The sequence below is a fragment of the Acomys minous genome (genome assembly GCF_964271855.1).
Source record: "Acomys minous genome assembly, chromosome: 12".
In the NCBI taxonomy this organism is placed as follows: domain Eukaryota; kingdom Metazoa; phylum Chordata; class Mammalia; order Rodentia; family Muridae; genus Acomys; species Acomys minous.
The window spans coordinates 14,238,066-14,256,444 of NC_140493.1; the positions used below are offsets into that span (position 1 = coordinate 14,238,066).

Here is an 18,379-nt window from a genome sequence, read left to right on the forward strand (position 1 = left end):
ACTGTGGTTTGGCAGTTCCCAGAACAGAGTGTCTATAAGAGTGCCTATTTCTCTCTCTGGCTTTCAGAAATGCACGTAAGTAGATCCCAAGGTGTGCTCTGGTTTTCTTCTACCTCAAAAATCACCCTGACTTCAGAGTAGATGATCCAACACTGTCCTGATTGAGGTAAAAATATGTTATAAGGTCTATAAGATGGATAGACTTTGAGAGATCTGCCTGGGCAGGGCAGTGGACATGGCTCACCAGGCTGGGTTATTCTTCTAGGTCAGGCTGAACCTTTGGACCTGATGCCAGACTCTGATCTTGGGGTCAACATCCTGTATACCCAGAATCACAGTTCCCATCAACATGCCATTCCTAGCACCAAGTCCTGGAGCAGAGGTAAGGGAAGAAGACATGCAATTCTGTCTTTCCTTTCCAGAGTGGTCACCTCTGTTTTGGCAATTACCCCTGGGGCCCAGGTCCCTTTCCTGTCTGCAGACCAAGCTCCCAACAGCCACACTATGGCCGCTGCCTGGTTTCCAGCAATTTCCCAGGTCTTTTTCACTGCCAAGTCCCTACTTTGAAATCTTCCACAGTGTGGAAAACAACTAAGTGAGAAAAGCATTTCATTAAATTCAGAAAGGAAATACTTTATTTCAACTTGAGATATCAAAACAACTTTCATAGATAAAAAAAAGCATGCATCAAACAATCAAATGTTTGTGTACATAGCAGACAGTGATGTGGAGGGAATCAAGACATACACAGAACAGAGATCCAAGGAGGGCTCAAGGGTCATGACCTGCTCCCTCCCAGGCCATTTATTTTCCCAGGGGTTTGCTTGCTCTAGGGTTCTCAGTAGCACTGTGCTCAACAACCCTCATAAGCGAAGCTTCAGAGAGTAGCTTTTCCTTCACTTCAGAACGTAGAGAGGGTTGAAAATGTGCCACCAGTTGGCTCACGGCAGACCGTCCAGGGAGATGCTGAGGTTTCAGGTCCTGCAAGTCACCTTGGTGTCACAGAATTTAGATTTTTGTGACAGATGGCAAGAACCCAAGCCAGGAGTGGGTCATGATGGCCCATCTGGCTCTCTCAGATGAAGGAGACTCCTAGGGCAAGGGGGGAGACAGGCAATTGGTAGAGGTGCCTGGCAAGGGGCTCCCAGGAGTATGTGAACCCCATGCCCTAGAGCACCCATCTCTCTAGGGGAACCTCATACAGGATTTCCCCTTTGAGCCAGACAGGAGCTCTTGCCATCCTGCCTGGAGTGCTAAAGAGCCGCATAATCATGGACATTAAAAACTAGCTGCCACACAGGCCACAATTAAATACACATCCAGTTACTGCCTCACTCCAGTCCCCAAATTCCACAGTTCGGACACTTCTCCACGTATCGGAATTTTGCTCTCTGGAAGGAATGCTGCATTACCTAGGTTTCATTCACTCCTGCTGAGATATGTTTAAGGACAGTCCTGGACCACATGCTGCCCTAGTTTGCTTTCCATTGCTGTGATAAACATGACGACCGAAAACCCGTCTCTATCACCGTCCATCATTGACAGACAACAAGGCAGAGGCTGAAGCAGAGGCCACAGAGGGATGCTGTTGAGTGGCTTGCTCTTTTTTTCTTTTTTATACCACCTGGGACAACCCACTTAGGGATGGTTCCACCAACAGTGGGCCCCTCTCACATGAAGCACCAATTAGAAGGATACCCCACAAGTTTGTCCATAAGACTAGTCTTGGGGAGAGGACTTTTCAGGTTGAAGGTCCCTCTCCCCTCAAGCTTGACTCTAGTTTGGGTCAAGATGACAAAAGCTAATGAGCACAGGTGGGTGCCCAAGTGTCAGGGAACACTAGCCACCTCTGATGATGGGCTTAGACAAGAGTGGCTTGCTATTGTGGCTTCTGCTCATGATAGACCCACAGTGGTGTGTTGGTGAATGTTCTGCAAGGCATAGGTTCTTCCTCGATGCTGCCCACCTTGAATTCTGATGTGCATGGTCTAGGTTGGGTGGCCAGGTGGATTTAGGGCAGTGTGGGAGCCAGGGTTGAGGCAAGTCAGTTGTATATCAGAAAGAGGTTGTCTTCCCACAGAGTCAACTAATCTGAGCTTATATGGGGTCTCACAGAGACTGAATCACCAACCAAAGAGCACGCACGGCTGGACCTAAACCCCCTACACATAATGTAGTAGCAAATGTGGAGCTTGGTCATTACGTGGGTCCCATAACAATGGGAGTAGGGGCTGTCTCTGACTCTGTTGCCTGCCTCTGGATCCCTTTCCCCTAGCTGGGCTGCCTTGTTTGGCCTCAGTAGGAGAGGACACACTTAGTCCTGCTGTGACTTGATGTGCCAGGGTGGGTTGGTTGGTATCCATGGGGGAGCTCCCTTTCTCTGAGGAGAAGGGAAGGGGCAATGGGGGGAGGGAGGGGGAATGAGAGTGGGTCTGGGAGGAGAGGAAAAGGGGTCTGTAAAGTGATTACATAAATAAATTAATGGAGAAGGAAGAAAAAAAAAAGAAGGAAATTGTCTTACAGTTCAGTTCCTACAGAGTCCTTTCTTTGCTTGTGTTAGTTGTAGTGGCCCAAAGACCAGAAGCTGCAGGATGTGCGGATGGGCAAACAGACCGTATCCATCTGTCTGTGTTTGGGTGTTTAGAAGAATTACTTTGGGTGATTGTGGTGAGCCCAGCGCTTTCAGACAGGCAGCAGCAGACAGGAGAGCTGTGCTGGTGCCCCTGAGCCTCTGCTGGTACAGTTCTGCACATCCTGTTTATCTTCCTTTGTTTCCTATGGAACCCACTGTCACCATGGAGGACCTCTGGCTTTATGGAAACACCTCAGATATCAATGCTAATTCCAGCCAGAAACAAACCCTCACAGAAACATTTAGAATCATGCTCAACTCAATAGCTCGGCATATGGCCCACCTGGGTTGACTCATGGTTCATCCATTACATTGCCCTCACCACGGTAGGGAATATCCTTCCCCTGCAAGGCAGTGCCCCGCCATGGGAGAATCCAGGAGGATGCTCTGTTCCCTCTAAAGACATTTACTTACTTTTGCAGGCGGTCTTAACACAGCCAACTGTTAAATGAGAATCAGTGCAAGGAAATGTTTGTTAGCTGGCTGGAACACATAGGTTTGATTTCAGTTCTTCAGCTGTGAGTGCTGCTGTTGTCTCCCAACATCAATAGCCACTGCATTTCTTCTTCATTTCGAGGCCTAGACATGTCATCATTTCAGTTTTGATGGGTAATAACACCCTATGTTTTAAAGAACTTTAGCATTTCAAAATTATATCCATTCTCCAATTAAACTGTATCCTAAAGGACAAGAGAAAAATGTCAGGAGTTTGCCCCATTCCTCTAGCTGTGACACAGGGAGTCTGTCCTCTTCATGATGAAATTTTTTTTTTCATTGTTAGCCAATGGTCACCGGGTTGGTCACTGGGGGCCAACTTCTAGTACCCTTGAGGAGAAGATGGACCAGGGTGGGTCCACTGGTTTCCCTTCAGCTGACAAGTTAGGAAAAAAAATCTTTCTAGAGCTTTCAAGGCCAGAAGAGGCCCCCTGCTTCTCCCTCCCTAAAGAGCAGGCCTAACACAGAGATCGGAGACCGTGACCTTCATTGGAAAAAGGATCTTTGAGGAGGTAATTATGTTAAGGGACTTGAGATGAGATCATTATGGATGCGGGTGAGGCCTAAATCAATGACAAATGTTTTTCTTTACATGAGCTGTAGGGAGAAGGCCGCGTGAAGGCAGGCACATAGACTGGAGTACTGTGGCCAGAAGCCAAGGAGTCACAGTCAGAGGAGAGAAGTATGGAAGGGAAGTCAGCTCCTCCAGCCCTGAGGACGGAGTGACTCTGCCACATCTCTTCATGGGCTTCCAGCTTCAGGGGTGGTGGCCATAGATACCTGTTGTAGGGCTAGCTGAAGACACTGCACAGAAGCTCAGGCTTGCCTGGGCAACCCGCCTGGTGCAGGGACAGAGTCACCGTGCCCTCAGTGTTGAGGACAGCACCAGACCATGCTACAGTCTTCTTTGAGTTCTGTCAAACATGGAGGGATGCTCCTAAGGAGGCTGGGCTAGGCTTCATTTGCCTCTTCCTTATTGGTTTGTGGAAAATGCCTAGTGAGGTGGTTTGAATGAGAACAGCCCCCATAGACAGGCTCTAATGCTGGGATACTCAGTCCCCAGTTGGTGGAAGTGTTTGGGAAGGGTTAGGAGGTGTGGCCTTGTTGGAGTAGGTGTGTCATTCAAGGTGGGTTTTGAAGCTTCAAAGACTTGTGCTGTTGCTAGTGTGCTCTCTGCAGGTCCACAGCTACCATCACTAGCTGAGGTATCAGTGGGTCTCTTTGTATCCTTTGGCAATTGCCTCCCATCCCATGGCTCTGTCAGGGCACCAGTGCTCCTGGAGACCGATGCTCCTGGCTGCTGGTGCTCTGCAAAACCCATGTGTGTTAGCTTATGCAATTTCCCTGAGAACTCAGGACAGGAGTGGTCAGAACAAGTTAAATTTTGTGTTTCACCTTCTTTTCTTGCCATCAGTGTGGGATGATGTCTCCCCAGTCTGTGTTTATCCCAGGTAGAAGGAGCACTGAGAGTGGTCTTCAGTGCAACACCCTTTGAGCCTCCAAGATGGCACTAAATCCAAGCAGTTGGTGCCACTTGACAGAGCTCCTTGGTTCTTGCTGCCATCTTCAAGGCCCAAACCCTGAAAATAAGCTACGGGGCATAGAAGAGACAAAGAAGGCAGAAAAACGGCATCAAATCCCAGCCACAGCGCAAGCCTGTCATGCAGTCAGATCAAAGGGTCGTGATGTGTGGGGATAAGGGGCTTTCCCATCAGTAAGAGACCTTTGAAGATGTGCTGTGGCATCTTTAAGTCAGTTAATTAATAGATTAATAATAACACTAAGCAACTAGAAAGAAATAAGATGAACACAGAACAAAAATGCACTTCTATTTTGTTTTGCATAAGCTTTTGACTACAGAACCAACTTGTCAACTTTTTGTAGACTGGCTGGCCTATGCCCATACCAGTGGGCCTGCAAGCATTGTGGGGCCCTTTTCCATAAGCCTTGGTGAAGTGCGTGCTATGTAATCATCTGTAGGTGATAGGTTGATAGCCACCTCATGGTCTCCTGGCTCCCAGGTGGAGTGGCTTGTGATCCACCCCTGAGTTCTAGCTGGCTGTGACCCCTACAACATCACCTAAATCACACACTACCTGTCAGTATAGCCTGAACCAGGCTCTCCCACACCCCTAGCCCCCTAAACTCCACTTGTAGGATTTGCGAATGCACAACTGCTGATTTTATTTTACTTCTGAAAAATCTGTTTTATTTGTGTGTATACTTTCCAGACAACTGGCTGAGAGCCAAGGGGGAGCCATTGCCACCTGGCCCTGCATTTGGCACACATGGTGACTTAAGTGTCCACATCAACAGTGGGACACACAGGATCAGAAAGCTTCCTATAGTGCTGGGTCTGCATCAAAGGGACCAGTGAGGAGAACAGAGGCCTGTGTGTGCAAGGCTCACATGAGGCAGTGTATCTGCGCGGCAGCTATGCACACAGGGCTGTACCTAGAGCCAGTGCAAGCGACTTTCTAGGTGTTGTGACTCTCTGAACAGGCTGAGGCCTTTGTGAAAGTTGATCCTTCTGCCTCACTTAGCTTAGAATCTGTTCACAGTGGGCACCTTTGTCCAAGCTCAGGGTTGATGATAGTCACAGGCTGAGCAAGCTGACCTGGTTCTACCAGTCTTGTGATGGCCTGATGGTGATGATGGTGATGATGGTAATGAGGTGATAATGATGGGGATGAGGACAGTGGCATCAGAGAGGTTAAAGTCAGTGATAATGGTGGTGTGATGATGGTGATGATGTAAAATAAAACAGATAGACTTCTTTGAGAAATCCAGAGACTCAGAGGGCCACCTATATTCCTCAAAATTACCAGTAATAATGGGCTCCCAATGCTACGCTTTTGAGACTCATTAAATACACTAGTGATCAGACGGAAGTCACCCACATCTCTTACTGAGTATTAGGAGGATGTCTTGGTTCGTCTCACTGGGCACTGATGCCCTCTGTAACCATTCTTTTTCCTGCCATGCCCATGTGTCATGTGACATGTGTCTTGCGGTGTTGAGAGAACAGCGGTGTATGTCAGTGGCTGCACAGTGGCTAGGGCACCCTGCTCTGATTCATCAGTGATGTGGTACCCACTGCCTGTGTCCCGATTCCTTACAGTTTATCTTCTACAGCTAAAAATGTGAAAACTTGCATGGGAACCCACTTTATGAGACACACAAACATTTATTTAAAGAGATATGAAAATAACAGCTCAGAGAATAGCTGCCCTCCGACTTTAAGATGCCCTTGCCAGGGGAGGGAGCATCTCTGAGACAAGCTGGAGGTCTCTGGCAGGGTAGGCTCTTGAGAGAAAATGGGGGTGACTATAGCTGAGACTCCTAGTAGTGGGACGCATGGGGACTGAAGTGACCACCTTCTAGCCAGGCAGGACTCTTAGTGGAGGGAGGGGGACACCAACCCATCCACAAAAACTATGAGCCAAAATTTACCCTGCCTACAAGAAGTGCAGGGATAAAGAGGGAGCAGTGATTGAGGGGATGTCCAACCTGATATCCTCCCCACAGTAGAGAGCCAACCCTCGACACTATTAATGATTCTCCGCTAAGCTTACAGGCAGGAGCCTAGTATAACTGTCCTCTGAGAGACTCCACCCAGCAGTGGATCAAAATAGATGCTGAGACTTGCAGCCAAACATGAGGCAGAGCTTGGGGGGAATCTTGTGGAAGAGTAAGGGAGATGATAGAAGGACGCAGAGGGGACGAAGCTCTCTAAGAAGAACAAGAGTCAACTAACCTAAGCTCACGAGGGCTTACCGAGACTGAAGCACCAACCAAAGATCACGCATGGTCTGGACCTAGGCCCTCTTCACATATGAAACTGATGGGCACCTTGGTCCTCATGGGGATCCCCTAGCAAGTGGAGCAGGGGTTGTTTCTGACATGGACTCTGTTGCCTGTTATTGGATCACTTCCCCTAGCGGGGCTGCCTTGCCTGGCTTGAGTGGAAGAAGATGCCCTCAGCCCTGATGAGACTTGGGGGGTGGGCTCTCTTTTTCTGAGAAGAAGGGGAAGGGGAAAGGGGAAGAGGGTAGGACCAGGAGGAGAGGAGGGAGGGGGCTGCAGTCGGGATATAAAGTGAATAGATAAATAAACTTAATAAAAAGAAAAGATACTCTCGCCATGAGACCGGGACTGGGCAATTATGCTTGCACAGATTTTGTGGCTACTGTCAAATGCTTCTATGGAGATGCCATTTTTTTAAAAGGCTTTATAAAGTAGCAATAAAATTTCTGCTCCAAGCTAACCTACTATAGAAAGTATTATCCCAGGAGCAAATGTGATAGCTTTCAGTTAATGTCCCTAGGCCAATGTTGTGAGTGGAGAATTAATATAAAGGGAAAGGGTTCACAAGTCATGGCAAATTCCTCTGTCCCCAGATTTGGTGTTATATTAATTAAGACATTTCACAGTGTGCCAGATGACACTTTAATCTGGTCACAAGCATTTCCATTTTGTAGATCTGTTGCCTATCTGTCTGCTGTCATGACTTCTGCTAACCTTGAAGTCACTGGGTGTTGCCCTCCCCTCTTGCCTGCGTCACCCAGCCAGGATGACCTCATCCTGCCCTCTCCCCCGAGCCTATGCTCACTTCAGGGATCCTCACAAACCTGCGGTGCCTGGTTACACTCTGCATGTCCCACCCCAAGGAGCCTCCCTATACTACACCCACAGCTGTGCTCCTACTGCTCCTGTCAGTCAGCGCCCAGATAGTTGTAGGAAGTCCTGCCCCTGGCTGTGCTTCCATTCCTTACCTGGATTTGTCCTGCTTTCTTCATGTCAACACCAGCCTGTCTTAGCCCGTTATGTGCTGCTATAGTAAAACGCCTTAGACCAGGTAATGTGTGGAAAGCCAGAATTTACTTCACACGGTTTTGAGACTGGAAGTCCAAGGTGGTAGCAGGTTGCAGGGTATGATGAAGGCTTCTCTTCACTCCTAGATGATGTCTTCTTGCCATGTTCTGCAGAGAGGATACCACAGCCTCAAATGACAGAAGGAGGAAGGGGTTTTTATGTGCACAAACATAATAATAGGTACTTTTTAAAAAAAGGCAAAAGTAGAACCAAGGGAGAAATAGAATAACCTAAAATCAAGGTTGGAGATTTTGGGACCCCTTAAAAATTGTTAGCAGAGGACACTGATACACCAGAGACACAGTGAACACAGCCCCACATCAGCCTCTGAGAAGTGCAATATAGCTGAAACAGAAAGCAAGGGCCCAAAAATAGCCATTATGAATATTTTTAAGGACCTTAACGAGGAACTGAACAAATCCATTAGTAAAATCCATGAAAACAGAAACACTGGGATGAAGTGAAGAAAACAGTTCAAGGCATGAAAGTAGAATTAGAATCACTAGAGAAAACCCAAACTGAGGGAGAATTAGAAATGAAATATTTAGGAAGTCAAACAAAAACCCCAGAGGAAAGCCTCACCAACAGACTATAGGAGATGGAAGAGAGAATCTCAGACATCGGAAGACAAGATAGAAATGGTTACCTCAGTCAAAGAAAATGCTTAACCTAAAAATGTTCAGGCACAAAACACCCAGGAAATTTGGGACCCCATGAAGAAGCCAGATCTATTAATAATAGGAATAGAGGAAAAAGAAGAATCCCAGCCAAAAGGCCCCAAAAACACTTTAAACAAAATCAAAGAAGAAAAAACCTTCTAACCTAAAGAAAGAGGTACTTATCAAGGGACAAGTATACAAAACACCAAATAGACTGGACCATAAAAGAAATTCCCCGTGACAATAATAATCAAAATATTAAACATAAGGAACAAAGAAAGAATGTTAAAAGCTGCAAGGGGAAGAGACCAATTAACATATAAAGGCAGACTTATTATAACAATACCTTATTTTTCAATGTAAACTCTAAAAGCCAGCAAAGCCTGGACAGATTTTCTATAAACTCTAAGAGACCACAGAGAGCAGCCCAGAATACTATACCCAGCAAAGCTTTCAGTCACCATAGATGGAGAAAAAGACACATTTCATGATAAAATCAAGTTTAAGCAGTGTCTAGCTACAAATCCAGCTTTACTGAAGGCATTAGAAGGAAAATTTCAACCTGAATAAGGTAATCACCCACAAGAAAATAAAATGAGTAAATAAGCTCAGAACAGCAAATCAAAAGGGGAAAAAACTCATTACGGCAACAGAGCAGCAGGAATCCAGGAACACTGGTCCGATGACTCTCAACATCAATGGTCTCAATTGCCCAACAATACACAAACTAACAGACTAGATTTGAAAACAGGACTTATCCTTCAGCTGTATCCAGCTGTATCCTCAACATCAAGGATAGCTATCACCTCAAAGATAAAAGAATGGAAAAAATATTCTAAGCAAATAGACCCAAGAAGCAAGCCAGTGTAGCCACTTACATATAAGTCAAAGTAGACTTCAAACCAAAATTAAACAGAAGAGATATGAAAGGATACTACATACTCATCAAAGGAGAAGTCTACCAAGTAAGTAGATATTGCAATTCTAAATATCTATGCACCAAACACAAGGGCACCTAGTTAGTACAAGAAGCACTACTATAGCTAAAAATCACATATTAAGTCTCATACGTCGATAGTGGGAGATTTCAACACCTCATTCTCACCAATAGACAGGTCATTGAGACAGAAACTAAACAAATTCTGGAGTTAACTGGTTTCACAAAGCAAATGAGCATAACATATACTTATAGAGCACTTCACCCAAACACATAGGAATATATCTTTTTTCTCATCATCTGATGGAACTAACTCCAAAACTGACTACATCTCAAACACAGAATCTCAACAGATACAAGAGATTTGAAATAACACCTTGCATTCTATCAGATCATCAAGAATTAAAGCTTGATATCAACATCAGAAATAAAAGCCCCAGAGTTTACAAACTCATAGAAATTTAACAACTCATTACTGAGTACAAAAGAGGTCAAGACATAAATTCAAAGAAGTTAAAACCTTTTTAGAATTTAATGAAAAAAAAAAGCTATGCTCAAACTTATAAGACACAATGAAGGCAGTTATGAGGCAAATTCGTAGCACTAAGTGCCTACATTAAAAAAAAATTGGAGAGATCTCATATTAATAACTCAGTGGCACAACTGAACACTTGAGAACAAAAAGACGATGTAACACCCAAGCAGAGTGGAAAGTAAGAAATAACCAAACTCATGGTTGAAATCAATAAAATAGAAACAAAATAGACAAAATTACAAAGACTCAATGGAAAGAAAGAATAGGTTCTTTGGAAAAAATCGGTAAGATTGACAAAGCCAAACTAACTTAGAGGAAGAGAGAGAAGAGCTAAATTAACATACTTAGAGATGTAAAGGAGGCCACATTGATAGTCTCCAAGGAAATCCAAAGAAACATACAAACATACATGGAAAAAAGCCTATACTCTATCAAATTAAAGAAGTTTAAAAGAAATGGATACTTTTATATTTACAACTTACCAAAGTTAAAGCAAGACCAACTAAGCAATTTAAACAAACCTAAACCTCTTAGTGAAATAGAAGCAGTAATTAAAAGTCTACACCCCCCCCCCCAAAGCCAAGGGCCCAATGGTTTTAGTGCAGAATTTTACCAGACTTTCAAAGAAGAATTAACACCAATACTCATTAAACCATTCCACAGAACAAACAAACAAAACAAAAGAATCATTGCTTAGTTTTTTTTTTAATGAGGCTACAGTTACCTTGATACCCAAACTACATAAAGGCCAACAAAGAAATAGAGTTATACATCCATTTCCCTTAGAACATAGATGCAAAAATTCTCAACAAAATACTTTCAAACCAAATAGAAGAATACATCAAAATGGTCATCCACCATGAGCAAGTAGGCTTCATTCCAGAGACTCAGAGATGGTTCAACATATCTAAATCAATAATGTAATCTACCATATAAACAGACTGAAAGACAAAAAAAAATCATATGATCATCTCATTAGGAGTAGAAAATGTTGTTGAAATGATTATTAATACTTGATATTGATTTATAATTTTAGCATAATCAGCAGCTATTCCTTAGCCAGGTATATACCCAAATAACTATACAAAGAGGCTAGGATATATTTAATTATCCTAGAGCACAATACTGAACAATAATTACTTCACCCTAAACCTCCAAGCTAGTATAGCTTCTTCCCATTCAGATGTCCTACATTGCTTTTTACTCATCTCCAAGGTCCCATTCATTTCTCCTGGTGTTTTCTGGTCCTCTCCATGTGTATCCCTCTTCTTCTTCCTCTTCTTTCTCCTCCTTCACTGGACCAGGATGTCCCACCCTATTCTCTGTTATTGTTTAGGAATCAGTTTACCTCAAAATGCAGCCTTACCATTCTTGGGGCCTATGCCCCCCCCACAAAACTGTACATCTTACGGCAGAGACACTTTCTCAACCATGTTCTTTGTTGCTATGTTAATAATAAGCTGAGACTAGAAACAGCCTAGAATCCATCAATGGAAGAATGGAGAAGGAAATGTACATTAGCCAGGTATGGTAGCACACACCGGTAATCCCAACACTTGGGGAGGCATAGGCAGGTGGATCTCTGTGAGTTCAAGATCAGCCTGGTCTACAAAGTGAGTCCAGGATGGCCAAGGCTACACAGAGAAACCCTGTCTCGAAAAACCAAAAGCCCAAAGCCTAAAGCCCAAAGCCAAAAAAAAAAAAAAAAGTACATTTACACCATGGAATATTACTCATTTTATAATGTTGACCTGTCTGCAAAATACACTGGTGCAATAGTGGCACAAAGCTTGTGAGAGTAACCAACCAATATTTGATTGGATTTAAGGCCCACTCCATGAGATGGAGCCCATACCCATCACTACTTGGGTGACCAAGAACTTCAGGCTAGATAGGCCAAGGACTTAGGGGAAATCTAAATATTACTGTCTTGCTAAAGGAACATAACAATAAGACGATTCTTAATGTCCTTCTGCTACACTCACAGATTGGTACCTTGCTCAGCTGTCATCAGAGAAGCTTAGATGGGAGCAAAGCCAGAGACCCTCAACAGGAGACTATTGCAGAAAGTGAGAGAAAGTGGAACACTTAGCCCTAGTGGAATGTCTCCATCAGCCCCACCCCAACCCAGGGCTCAGGAAACCTTTAAGAAGATGAGGCAGATTGGGTAGGTTGGAAATTGAACTCAGGACCTTTGGAAGAACAGACAGTGTCCTTAACCTCTGAGCCATCTCTCCAGAAGGATCCAGAGGGTGCTAGAAACCTACAAGAAGAACATTATGATGCCCGGATCTGGGTCCAGAGGTCCTGCTCAAACTATGGCACCAGCCAAGGACAATATAGGCAGTAAACTTCAAACCCCTACCCAGATCTAGCTGATGGACAAGACATTCTCCACCATTGAGTGGAGAGTGGGGATTGACTTTCATGCAAACTCTGGTGCCCCATTTTTAACCACGTCCCCTTGATGGGGAGACCTGGTGGCACTCAGAGGAAGGATAGCAGGCTACCAAGAAGAGACTTGATACCCTATGAGCATACACAGGGGGAGGAGGTCCCCCTCAGTCACAGTCATAGGGGAGGGGGCTAGAGGGAAAGCAGGAGGGAGGAATGGGAAGATACAGGTGATGGGCTAACAACTGAGATGTAATATGAATAAATTAATAAAATATTTAACAAAAAAAGAAGAGGAGGCAGAAAGATTGCAACAGCCAGTAGGGCTGGAGGACATCAAGGAAAGAAGGCCTTCCAAAGACAGCAAGACCGAGCTGCGTGTGACCTCACAGAGACAGTGGCAGCATGCACAGGGCCTGCACAGATCTAAGTCAGATGGGATCCCAGCACTGAGAGGGGAAGTGGACACTCCCTCACTCCTAAGCCGGAAGCTGTCTCCAATTGATAACTGCTCGCATAGGAAAAGTTATTTTTCTCCTGTGGAGTCTCATTGGGTATGCAAACCATTCTTATGGCCAGACTCCCATGCCCAGCAGCAGATAGCCAACCCAAAACAAACACAATGGCATTTTGGAGGTTCCTTGCCTCATAATGTTCTGTCTGCAAATTATTTTTTCCTTAGTTTTTCCCATATATTATGGTTTCTTGTAGTGTGTTTCTATGGGATTTCTCTGTGTGTGAATGTGTGTGTTTCTGCACATTCTTGTGATATTTCTTTGGTTCTTTTTCTTCTCATTGTTTGTGTGCTCTGTCTCATTCCATTTTTAAGATTTTATCTTCCTTATTATTTTTTAAAGATGCCTGTTTGTATTCTAATGAGAGAGAGAGAGAGAGAGAGAGAGAGAGAGAGAGAGAGAGAGAGAGAGAGAGAGAGAGAGAAAGAGAGATTGGGTGGATGGAGAATTAGGAAAGATCTGAGAGGTGTTTTTTTGGGGGGGAAGGGAAACCACAATCAGAACACACTGTATTAAAAAAGCTATTTTCAGTAATGAATAAATTATAGTAAAAATAAAAATAAAAAGAGGGCTGGGGTTAAAGGGTAGTGATAAGCATTAAAGGTAGCATGCTTGCTTAGCCTGTGGAAGGCCCCAGTTTAAAAGAAAGAAATGAACACAGAATACGTCTTAAAAGCATAAGGTCCATCTTTTATGTCTAATTTGAAGTTCCACAAAACAAAAATTGTTTCTAAAAACCCCTCATAAATATAAAAATAAAAAAGACTCACATAGTATGGAAATTATTGGTAAGTTGGACCAAGGGGTTAAAAAAAAAGGGAAAACAGAAATTCCAGCCTAAGAAAAGTGATGAATCCCCTCATTAAAACATACCAGGAGTAATTCTTCCTATTAAATCTCAAGACTGAAATGTAACAGGAGGCCTTTTGAAAAGCATCCATTATTCAAATCCTCACAAGGCAAAAGTGGAAAGTTTGAATAGTGCTCTTTTGATGAACGAAATTGAATGCCTAAAAAGAAAAAAAAGTATTTGTAAGGAAAAACAAAAAACAAACAAACAAAAAAACAGTCCCAGGTGGCTACTCTAATACTTAAGGAAGAAATAATGTTGACAGTCTACAGTGTTTTTCAGAAGACAAGATGGGGAGCCGAGCCTCTGTCTCAGGCCGGTATAACAGCTGTAACAACACAGGAGACATGCATTCATGACGGCAGAGACCAGCATGTCCAATGAGCACAGAAGGGTTCCACGAAGTTCTCACCCATCAGACCCCTTCATGACAAGTGAGTCTTATCACAGGAAGCAAACTTGCTTTGCCATTCAAAATCGGTGTCATTTGCCACCACAAGGAAATAAAGTAGAAAGAGACATCTTATTACCCCAGTAGACACAAAGGGAACATCACATGGTTTGGTGCCCGGTGGAGATAAAGATGCGTAGGAAACTGGGGCAGACAGGGCTGTCCCAGAAGACCAGCTGATATCCAGTACAGACACCTAAGCACACCCTGCTGAAATTCGGATCGGAGCCAAGATTTCTGCTTTTGATAATGGTTCCACATACTGCTGGAAGCTCACACAAGCCAACGTGTGATGGTGACTGTTCAGGGCTTGGACTGGATGGAGGAAGTGAGGGCCAGAGTCTCGGGGTGCCTCTCTGAGACATTTAACTCTGCTTCAATAGGGGAACCATGCTGGGTGCTCAGGGCTCTGTAGGAGGAAGGAACTGGGGGTTGCTTGTTTCATTAACTTCTGTATGCTTTTTAAAAAATTTGTGCTGGGGATTGAACCTAGGGCTTCATCATGGGAGGTGAGTGCTCTACCATGGAGCTATGGCCCCAGTACTAGCTTGTTTTTTTTTTTTTTAATTCTGTTTTACTACAGTCCCTGGTTTGAGGACTGAATGTAATGGGAGATATGGTGGGTGACTTTGTACTCTGGTCAGTCCTGGAGGCCTGTGGTATCTGGAATAGCTGCCTCAGGTACTTAACTAGGGACCCCAGAATTGAGATTCATGGTCTGTGTATGAGGTCCATACTGGACCATATAAATGAGTGACTTTCAGTTCCATAGAACACAGGTTTGAAGTATGCCAGGGTGGATCCCTTTCAGGCTGGCAGAGCTGGATGTTTCTGGATTCTTCTCTTGGCTTTGGAAACATATTAAGAGCCACTGGAGTAAGATCCTTCTTATCCCAGTATGGCCTCACATCTTGTCTGGTTTATCTATGGTGACTCCAGTTTTGAACAATGTATCATGTGCATGCACATGTGCAAGCACATGTGTATGTGTATGTATGTATGTATGTATGTTTTCCTGTGTGCTGGAGAGGCCTCTGCAGGAATAAGGTGGAGCATAGGTATCTGCAAAGACTATATGAGCCTTGAGGACCAGGACTTGGGTTAGTCTCTATTTGAGTTGCCATCTACTGTTAACTCCATCATGAATTCCACAAATGTACCATACAGGGACCAAGGTATAAGGGCTTTTTAATTGTAATAGGTGAATAATTTAAGAAGACTTATACTATGTCTAAAATAAAAGCGTCTTTTGGCATTTCACCCATCTTTCTTACTTCAGATAGAAATCAACTCTAGTGTGCTAAAGGTCAGAAGTATTTTGCTTGTTTTAGTGAAATGGTCTTGTGTTAGCTGTTCTTTCACACTAGCCTCTTCGTTGGGTTCTGTAAAAGCATCCTTCAGTCCTCCCCCCCTCATCCTGACCCCCCCTACAAAATGTGCCTGGTGTCTGCAGCATGCAAACACAGCATGGTATCTTGGAGCCATTCCCATCAGTCCCCTCAAGAAAAGTGGTCATGAGCTCTTTCTCTACAAGGGCAGGTTGCCTTTCTACAAGCTTACAGCAGCATTGGTCAGTCATGACCCCACTGGATGTGGGACTGGGGTCTCTCCTGCCACATCTGAACTTCGGTTTCCTGCATGACTGGGATCTTTTTTGAGAGTTAGGAAGAGTTAAAGCAATAGAAGAGAATCAGGTCATTTTACTCACAGCCTCATGGAAAGTGAGATAATAGTGATAATACTGGTAATGATGGGGAGGATGGTGATTATGGAGATGATGCCAATGAAGAATATGGTAATGGTGGTGATGATGGTGATAATGATACAGTGGTGATACTGATGATAGTGATAATGATGATGGTAATGTTGACAATGGTGGTAACGAAGGTGATGATGATTAGTGATAGTGAGGATGATATTGATGGTGCTGGAGATGGTGACAATGGTGGTAATGATGGTGACCGTGATGGTAATGGTGAGGGCTTTTGGTTAGGCAGTTGTAAGTGTCTAGAAGCTCATCAGCCGGAAGCAGCCGATTAAGGTGACATTTGGTGGACTTGATACTACAGCCTGTATTAGATCAACCAGTGGACTCTCCCAGGTCGGCACTGGACTAGCCCCTCCCACCTTAGGCTTGCCTGGACTTCTAGGGACTTAGGTGAGTAGCTGGCTTCCAAGATGCTCCTCAGGGCAGGCCATTTCCAGCAGGTCTGCTGTACTATAGGACTGTCTCTTAGCAGTGGTTGATTTCCACCCCATTTTCTTCTTTTCTGGCTTTGCCAGACATTGTACATATCCAGAGTCACAAAGATCTCTAGGAGGCAGAGGATGCTGGAGATCTGAGCTGAGCCAGCATCCCTGTCGGCTAGGTACCAGCCTTCCATGCTACAGACTGCCTGCTGGCTGTTGGCTGAAAGAGAAGAGAGTCAATGACTATTTTTTTCATCCAAAGTAATAATTTTTATTGATTATTTGGAAATTTCACATAATGTACCCCAATCACACTCACTTCCCAGTCCTTCCAGGTCCACCCCCTTGTGACCTCCTCCCCAAATAAAGAAGAAAGGAAAAAAAAATACCAAGTCCATTTTGTGTTGCCCATATACTCACTGGAGCAAGGCCATCCCCTTAAAGAAAATTGAGTCTCTGCTCCCCTCCCCCGCGCCAAATCCAGAAGCCATCAACTGTGAGGTCATTGTAGGGGTAGTTGATGCTACACTTCAGCATTCTTATTATAATTATTAAGAGTTCTTTCCAGTGGCTTCCTGTCTAGGCTGTTTTTTTTGGGGGGGGGATGGGTGGGGGGGAGAAGAGGTTGTCACAAAAGCCTTCTATGTCCCTCACTCTCAACTGTGAGTCTGCAAGTCGTCAATACCACTGCAAAAGAAGCTTCCTTGTTCCTTACTGTCAGCGGCAGCATGGATCATGGACTTCCATATGGTTTCTGATGACAGCACAGGGCATGGACATTCGCGTGGCCTAAGGTGTCAGCATGGCCCACGGCCTCAGCATGGTCTCCAGTGGGGAATACAGCACATAGACATCAGCATGGCCCTCTGCTACAGCAGGGACCATAGGCACTATCCGGGCCCTCGGCAGCAGCGCAGGCCACAGACAAAGACACAGCCTTCGGTGGTAGCACAGACTATAGACATCAACATGGCCTCCTGTGGGAGCACAGACCCAGGACATCCACATAGCCTCTAGCCACGGCAGGACCAAGGAGACCACCATGGACCTCAGAGACAGCAGGGACCACAGACATCAACATGGCCTTAGGGGACAGCACAGGCCAGACTCTGAACATCAGCAGGGACCTTGGGCATCTACATGGACCCAGGGCAGCATGGACTACGGGGGTCGGGGGCGGTCTTTGGAGGAGGTCCAATTTGGAAAATGAACTATTCCCTATCTCACACATTTCGTCCTTTCTCAGAGCCAGAGAGCTTGTGCAGTTGGATGGTGAGCTGGGGGCAGAGCCCGCAAGAGCTCCAGAACGCTCAGACCACCCTGCTGGCGCTACTCCATGACTTGCCTCTCATCCTGTCACTGCCACCACATCTCTAGTCTGCTCTTTCCATTCTTTCCCACCTTTCCATCGCGTATTTGCTCATCTAAGTGGCTTTTCAAACTGCCACGTGTGGCTCCGTATATTCTTCTGCACAAATGGCTTTACATGCACAGACTCATTGAAGCAAGGCATCGGTCTGGTTCAAGGTTTCTGGTTTCTGAAGGACCATAAATCTCAGGCCGTGTTTGAGACTCCGCTTGGATATTCTGCTGTTACCCAGAGTCAGGGTGATTTAGCAGCTAGGTAGGGCACCCAGGGGGCAGGATCCACATGAGCTCCAGTCAGCTGTACACATCTCTGCTCTTGATGCAGGCTGCCCTGAGGTTCACCTGGCACCATTGTTCTTGTAGCCTGAAGGCAGCGCTGTGTCCTCACGCTCTCCTTCTCTCAGCAGACTGAGCAGCAGTGGCAGCTCCGTTCAGTGATGCCTCGTCCTTTTTCCGCTGATACAGTTGTTTCCATATT

The 18,379-nt window shown here is 44.9% G+C and overlaps 1 long non-coding RNA gene across 2 annotated transcripts; it reads right to left on the reverse strand.

Annotated features, from left to right (window-relative positions):
* Window positions 1–714: 714 nt before the first annotated feature.
* LOC311579789 lies at window positions 715–16,974 on the reverse strand. Of its 2 annotated transcripts, XR_014773245.1 has the most exons (6): window positions 16,954–16,974; window positions 16,482–16,753; window positions 7,903–8,109; window positions 4,523–4,718; window positions 3,047–3,312; window positions 715–1,092 (listed from the first exon to the last, which is right to left on the reverse strand). It is a non-coding gene; the product is annotated as an uncharacterized lncRNA (long non-coding RNA). The 2 variants fall into 2 exon arrangements; XR_014773246.1 differs by lacking the exons at window positions 16,482–16,753; window positions 16,954–16,974 and adding an exon at window positions 13,916–14,041.
* Between the last annotated feature and the right edge of the window lie 1,405 nt (window positions 16,975–18,379).